Below are 7,526 nucleotides of genomic sequence, written 5' to 3'. Positions count from 1 at the left end.
TGCTTGTTAACTGACTGATAAATTCACTTGGAGTTTTGAGAAAGACAGTATTCTATTTGCAAACTATTCTTCCTCTAAATTATTTAAAACTAGTTCCATTTGAACTGGTCATCAATATACAATATGCTTCAAAGGGAAGATCATAAAGGCAATATTTCTCTGACTCTCTATAAAGCATGGTCTGAGACATGCATGTATTATCAGGATTCATATGGGCTGGAGTCAGATTACAGAATTAGTATAGAGGAATGCAGCTAGTCTTTCTCATTGTTCACTTCTGAGTAAAATCTGAATAGAGTTTGTTTTCTCCCCCTTCTGGAAACTCTTTAAAGTGTTGTATGTCCCATTGTGAGTATTCATATTGATAGGCACCCCAAACCCACGTGCCTAATTCAGCTCCTTTAAACAGAGTATTATTTCGGATCAACTTCATTCAAGTTACTGTGGTATCTGCTTGACAAGTCGTAACAGAACACAGGGAAGATGCAAGCCAGCCAGTCTTTACTGGCAACAATGTAGTCATGACTTTAGGAACTGTTTCTACTCAGGCTGCTTCTTGCTCCTGCCTGAGAATTAGAGGAGCACAGATTTCCTGGGGTGTGCTATTTGAGCAAGAAAGTAATCTAACACTAAATGCAGGCGGGGTCAGAGTGATGTAACAGGAAGCTCTGATGTTTCCCTTCTGCTGCTGATCACTTACAATCTGACAACACTTCCAATTCTACTCAGAACAAGACCTCTCTCCATAGTAGAGCTGTGTAACCTCTTCCATTAAGATCACCAGGCTCTGATAACTGGATTACACCCAGACTGCAGGATCAAATTGCAAGTCTTTTGCTGTTTCCCCACCTTGCCTGAGAGGGAGAATCTCTTCTGCAGAATCTCAGAAAAATCAAATTGCATCCAAGACTATTTCACAAAAAATTTCCTCAGGAACTGTGCTGGGTGAGTACATAGTAAAGCATATCTAAGAATTGTAAATTGTACTGTCATTTGACTTGAGATTGTTTTGTGGGCTTTAGTTACTGACATTGGGAGAAGCTGAAAACATTCTCATCTGTGTATGTTAGATAACCTATAGAGTGCAACAGCAAAAGTAGAAATCTTGTTAACTACTAAATATTCCTATAATTTAGACTAATATTCCCGGTTTTTTTTTTTTTGGGGGGGGGCCAAAGAATAAATGTTGAATGACTTGAAAGGAGCTTTTGTAGGAATAGAACTCCAAAACCAGCTATGGGTAATGCTATATTTTCTTATAACCCTAATATTTGAAAAAAAAAATATTCTTGCCAGCTGGAAAACATTAAAGCAATTGTTTCAGGAAAAAAAAAGGTCTCTAAACTATCTCAGCACAATTGGGACTCTAAGGAAAGAGGAAGAATAAATGAAAAACTCTACCGGCTCTCTACTCCTGATGTCTCCTAATCTCACTGTGACTGTTATTGAACAGGCAATTAAGCGCCAAACCACTAGTTTTTCATTCATCATACTTGCTTCTACTAGAAGTTCACCTCAACTCACATATACTTAATCAATTCTAATATCATCAATTCATTTTTGTGTGCTTTCAAACAATCCCTTCATAAAACACTGAATATTTGCATTCTAGTAGATTATAGAGTGGAACTCAAGGTAGAAAGTCATTGGTAGAATGAAAAATAGATCAGGAGAGAATAAAATTTAAAGTCTGAAAATGAGTACATTTTTATTGTTGATGTCATTTCATAGTGAATACCGTATTTCCTCCTATTGTGCTACTTGTAGTCTGCTGAGTTGTTTCTCTGTGCATGTGTTTTGGGAGGGGGTTGAGGGAAATGGAGGCATGGGCATATCCAGAAAAAGGAAGGGAAAAAAATATACATATATATGGGAAGTACCATGAATTAATAAGAATTTAAATAAATATATAGAGAGAATAGCTAATAGATTCATATTCATTTCTGGTTATGGTGACAATTAATTTTCTTAGTGAATTAATGATCCTTCGGGCAAAACAAATTAGCCTAATGAATTAAACCATTTAATACTCACAAAATTTGTAAGTAAAGAGAACTCGTAGATTGTTAAATACTATTACTTATTTTTAGGAAGTTAGATATCAAGTTGTGCTTGATTGATGTTGAAGAAGCCACTATTGATCAAGATGGGTTTTAATTTCAATGACATTATGTCTTTTTTGTTGTTGTTTTTTGCTTCCATTATGGGCACCCTGGACTTAATCACCCATAAGTTTAACACATTACAAGGGACTACTTTCTTATCCAGTACAATTCCCTGGCACTTTTGCCCTGGATATTCAATACCACAGATGCTTCTAAATAACTTTTCACAAGAGTATAGCTATGTGATTCTCTTGATCTTTTCATTTCCATATTACTTATACTTTAGATTCTTTGGTCATGAGAGGTACACAAATGCAAACCAAAAAATGGCAGGAGAAGGTTTCTTGGTTACTCTTGAAAGCCTCTTAAAGTCTGGCATGGGGATTAGGAAGGACATAGTTGAAACCATATTTGTTTTAGTTTTGATTTTTGCTTAAAATAGATGTTAACAAATTTTATTTCTAATGATACTTAAAGATTATATCCCTCTCTTCGGGAAGTTGTGTTTAGCTAAATATTCTGCATTACAACAATAAAGATTGAAGACATGGACTAAAAAGTGACAAATACCTAATTAACTGTTGGGAGGAGGGAAAGTATTTATCCAATATTATTTTCACTAAATATCTATAAATTGAAATGGTTTATAAATTTGATCTCTAAAAATAACTGTAGAGAAAGAACCGAGCAATACTGACCTTCTAGAGCTAAAGACTGAAGCAAGAGTTAAAATATCTTGGACCACACACATATACATGTGTACACATGCACACACACACATGTCCACATATACACACTCACACATGCTACTCTAAAATTGTTTCCTTTAAAAATCAATAGTTTACAGGAATCTTTTCATGATTGTGGTACTCAAGTAATTATTTACTTCATCAAATATATTTGTTCCTTATGCTATCTTCTCCATTGACTGCATGGAATCATCATGTATGCCTAAGTCAGGTTTACACATGTATGATGAAATGGGAAGTTAAGACAATGCAATGGTATGGATGGTTTAAGCAAGAAAAGAAAAAAACACTCTCGCCTAAAACATTTAAACTATTGAATAAAAATGTATCATTGGGATAACTGCTCAAATTTTCCTTCATTTTTCAATATATTTCTTGACTTGTGAAAATGCTGGAATTTATTTATTCTGTTTCTCAACCATTGTATTCTGTTAATAAGTAGTGATGCTAAGTAAAATGAAGATTAAAAAGTGCATTATTTTGTACCTATTAAATAACTTGAATTAATTTTGGAGCAGAAGAAAATGATATAAATTGAATTGTAAACATGTAAACGGTAATTCATAACTTCAAAACATCCTTCACTTGACTAGCCCAGATTTCTGTTCACAATATGAACATCTTTAGAGCATATTTGCTTTGCAGTTTTCCCAACAGAAGACTGCTCAGCTTTTGCTAAAGTATATTAATGGTTATCAAAGTTCTGGAATAATATTATTCACCAATGTGTAATAATTTCACTTGAGCAAATAAATTTAATATTAAATTTTTGAGGAGCTGCATCACTATTCTCAAGGTGAGTAGAAAGACATTTCAGTGAAAAATAGAAATCTATACTTAATAGCAAATTATCCCATATTACTGTCACATTATTTACTAAACAATTTCTTGATTACCTAACCATATTTAAAAACAATAAACCAAAATTTACAGTGCCCATTGGATTTACTATTTTGCCATAAAAACGTCAAGGAGAGTTAAAGCTTGGTCATAATTCAGTCTTTAAGAATGTTCCTAGGACTTAATTGGAAACTTCCCAAAAGTAACTTTGAAGGAAAAAAAGTGGCATAGGTAATAAACTAAATGAATAATTTCAATTTAAAAATTATTATTGAATTCATTTTGACAAACTAATTTGCTTCCTGGGGAATGCGGTGACCATTGTGTAAATGTAAATGTATTTTAAGTAACTTGGGAAAGAATTGGTGACACTAACTGAAAGCATACAGTTTTATATTAGCTGACATAGGCAGCCCAATATTCTGTTGATGTATCTAAAATCTTGAACTTGATTTTTCACATTATGACCACAATTTTCTAAAGATTTTAAGGTAAAAAAAAATCAGATTTCCTGGGAAATTGTTTTGAGTAAAGGCATGTTGAAGATATTTGCAAGTACTACTTTTGTCCTTTATCTAATCTTTGTTTAGGAGAATAAGAATCTCCCCTGTCAGTTAAGATAAACTGTTCCATTTTAAGCTGGTGTGAAAGCTTCCCTTAGTGACCAAAGGTGGTAGTGTGTTCCCTTAGTGGTATTACATAACCAGAAGCAAACTTTCAGTCAGTGTTAAAAATGAAGAATCTGTGTAGTAAAATAAATGTTTCCTCAAGTCTGATATCAATCTCCTTAGAATATCTTGAATGTTTCTATTTTCCCAGAAAAGCTCACATTGCTACCTTGCTATGTCCCTGCTATACCATATACCATGCAGAAATAATCTATCTCCTTTAGTGTTGTCTTACATTGTTAATATGGAAAAGTATTCTGCTGAACTTTAGAAAGCAAAAATCACAAGAAATAAGTTATATCTATACACCTATGAATCAGAAGTGAAGTTGCAAAGTTATCCATATAATTCATTTAAGTGAAAACCTATGTCTATAATCCTTCCCTCCCCTCCCCCTCCCTCATTACTGACAATGTTTAGGCTCATTTTATCTATATTTTTTTCCTCATCTCTGCATTTGTTTGCTTTCCTGTGTTTGAATGTGGTGTGGTATGGTGATGGTATGTGTAGTTTTAATCGTTATTTAGGAAAGTAATTAAGATAATTTGATAGGATTTTGTGTAACTAAAATTAAAATGGTCCTTTAGGTCCTTGAAGAATTAGATGTTCATATTAATTACACCAATCTCTGTCTTATAAATGTGAGAAGTTTGAAATAGTATGGTCTATTACAACTGTGATATGAAATTCTCAATATAGATCTATATCTATAAATACAGAATCATATCTATATATACAGTATCTATGTACAGAAAATGAATATACATATACAAATGTATGTATAGTTATAGATTCATATATAAATCTTTATCTATAAATTTGATCTGTATATATAAGAACAGATTAATATATCTATATCTAATTATATGACATAGAAGTAATGATACATACAAATTATTTCTTTGTGCTCAGTTAGAATTGTGGAAGTCATAAAAAATTAGCTTACATTCACTTATCAGTCAACTTTTATTGCAAAACTTAAGATTTTTAAGTAGTTCTGTAAAGTCTTTTGCTAGCTTTTTTGTAAAATTGCTGAAGCAATGATAATCTCAAAGAAAAAAGAATTACTTTCTACGACCTTAAAGAAAACATTTCTTGTAATGTTGTTGCATTTATGGAAATGGAATACCTAATGAACCAAATTTTTTTCACTCTTGTAGAAGTCCCAAGAAGTGGACTCAGGTAAAGTCTATGCAAAACTAACCTTAGGTCTATGGGTCAGAGAATCTGATGGAATTATAAACATGTATCATTGCTTTAGTGCATGAAACAGTATCCCAAGAAACAAAGAGTAAATGCAGTTAGCAGAAATTCACAAATCATTTCCAGAGTTTATATAGTTGAGCAATTAACACACATTCTTTGGCCTCTGTTTCTATCATTTAAATAGAAGCTAAATACCTGAGATAATCAAATAGTTGATTCACATATTCCACAAATAACTCCTTAAGTGATCATTTAAAACTGAGTCTTCATTAACTATACGAGATGAAAAATTGAAATGAAAATCCAGGTAATTCTGGCCCCAATAAGGCACAAGACTTCTAGATTTTAATATTTTCTGTAGAAATTATCTTTGAATGTGAAGTGCCTTTGCCAGCAACATCTTGACTATGTATCCCCCAGCACTTAGCATACTGCCTTACACATAGTAAATACTTACTATGTACTTTTGAGATTGTTGTTGGATTGAAAAGCAACACCCTCCATAATTAATCATTCTAAAACCATTCTTCATAACCAGTATGATTCCTATCTTTTTTTGACTCTTCCCAGTGTACTTCCACAATTAAAAGAAACATCCAGATATTCAATGTGACAAGTGGGGAATTTAAGAAGGAAGTTAATTATCTAGTCATTTTAAAATGGAGAAACAGTTCATACTGAAGGCAAATGGATAAAATAAATTGCCTTTTAGGTACCATGTCTACAACCCCTGTAAAAATCTATTCACAAATCATTGGGGGTATCTATAGCATTTTAAATAATCTAGTAAAAATCATTGCCTTTTAAAAAATGTTTGGGGGGAAGTGATACTGAATATCTTCTGGCTTCATTTTGTCTAGGAAATTGTCACTTGGTAGGCTTACAGCTATTTCTTTGAAAAGGCAGAGGCATTGTCAGGATGATAGATAGAGTGGTACTTTTAGAGTTAATGCTGAGCAGACGATTCCCTTCTTCAGTGACATTTGTTCATGGTGTTTTGCAAATCCTCCTGGAGGTGGGGGGTGGGAACCAGTGTACTTGGGGCCATCCTCTACATCTCTTGCATTTTCTGGAGCTCACTATAGCACAAGTGGTGCATCAGCATGATTTCTGTGGGTACTTTTAGGTAAGAAAACTGATATAGTTCCACACTTCAACCAAAATTTAGCCTACTCTCTAGCATTGCACATTTAATAAAGAGTTGATTTCCTCTTCCCAATGTTGTAAAAAAAAAATCAAAAATTCCTCCAAAGTCCTTCATATTACTATTTTAAAATCATAACTTTTATAATCACAATGGTGAATAAAATGTTTATTTTTATAAGGCAAGATTATTTAAGGCATAAGTTGATGTGAAATTAGCAATGGAAAACCCGAAGGACTTGCATGAAACAGTATGCTAGCAAGTATAGTTTTTTCTATCTTTTGAAAGAATTAAAGGAAATTCTCTAGGTGTGTAACTTTTGACTAAAAGGATACAGTGTGGTGAGAGCCAAAACATTTTATTTAGTGTGAATATAAAATGCAACTCAACGTGGCACAAGTTTATAAGGGATGCTGGCGTTTTACAGCTGGGCAAAGCCTTGTTTTAATGACAGATTGTTAACACCTACTTTGAGCTCTATGATTAAGTGATATTTTGAAGAGCATTTTCTTTCCAGGAGTAAGTATTTGAGATAATGTGCTTGGAAGGGAACCAATTCTATGAAAGCAATAAGGTGTTGGGCTAGTATATCACAGTAAAGTTGTGAGATTGAAGTAACTGTAGTAAAAATGATAAAATTTGTTTTTAAACAAAAAATATTCTGTCGTATATTTGTTGGCTTATTTGTAGAAACAATGATGCAATTCACTATAAATATGTGATTTCAAAAGGTAGCTATTCTTTAAAGGAATTGAACCACAAAGCCAATATATATATATATATATATATATATATATATATATATATATATATA

General features: G+C 32.7%; 1 protein-coding gene across 2 annotated transcripts in view; it reads left to right on the top strand.

Annotated features, from left to right (window-relative positions):
* The first annotated feature begins 325 nt into the window (after nucleotides 1-325).
* The window catches only part of CALCRL (calcitonin receptor like receptor), a 124,682-nt gene continuing 117,481 nt past the window's right edge, over nucleotides 326-7,526 (top strand). Inside the window, exon 1 of one of the 2 annotated variants that reach the window (XM_069064518.1) lies at nucleotides 326-945. The gene's annotated coding sequence lies outside the window, so the exon portion shown is untranslated. The remainder of the gene's footprint in view (nucleotides 946-7,526) is intronic. The other variant, XM_069064517.1, reaches the window with a different exon arrangement.

This window comes from Petaurus breviceps, unplaced genomic scaffold, assembly GCF_028583685.1.
Source record: "Petaurus breviceps papuanus isolate PSGF00001 unplaced genomic scaffold, PetGlider_PUasm1.0 90638, whole genome shotgun sequence".
Lineage (NCBI taxonomy): Eukaryota > Metazoa > Chordata > Mammalia > Diprotodontia > Petauridae > Petaurus > Petaurus breviceps.
The sequence above is the reverse complement of the archived record's forward strand: the minus strand, read 5'-3'. Positions and strand labels throughout refer to the sequence as shown.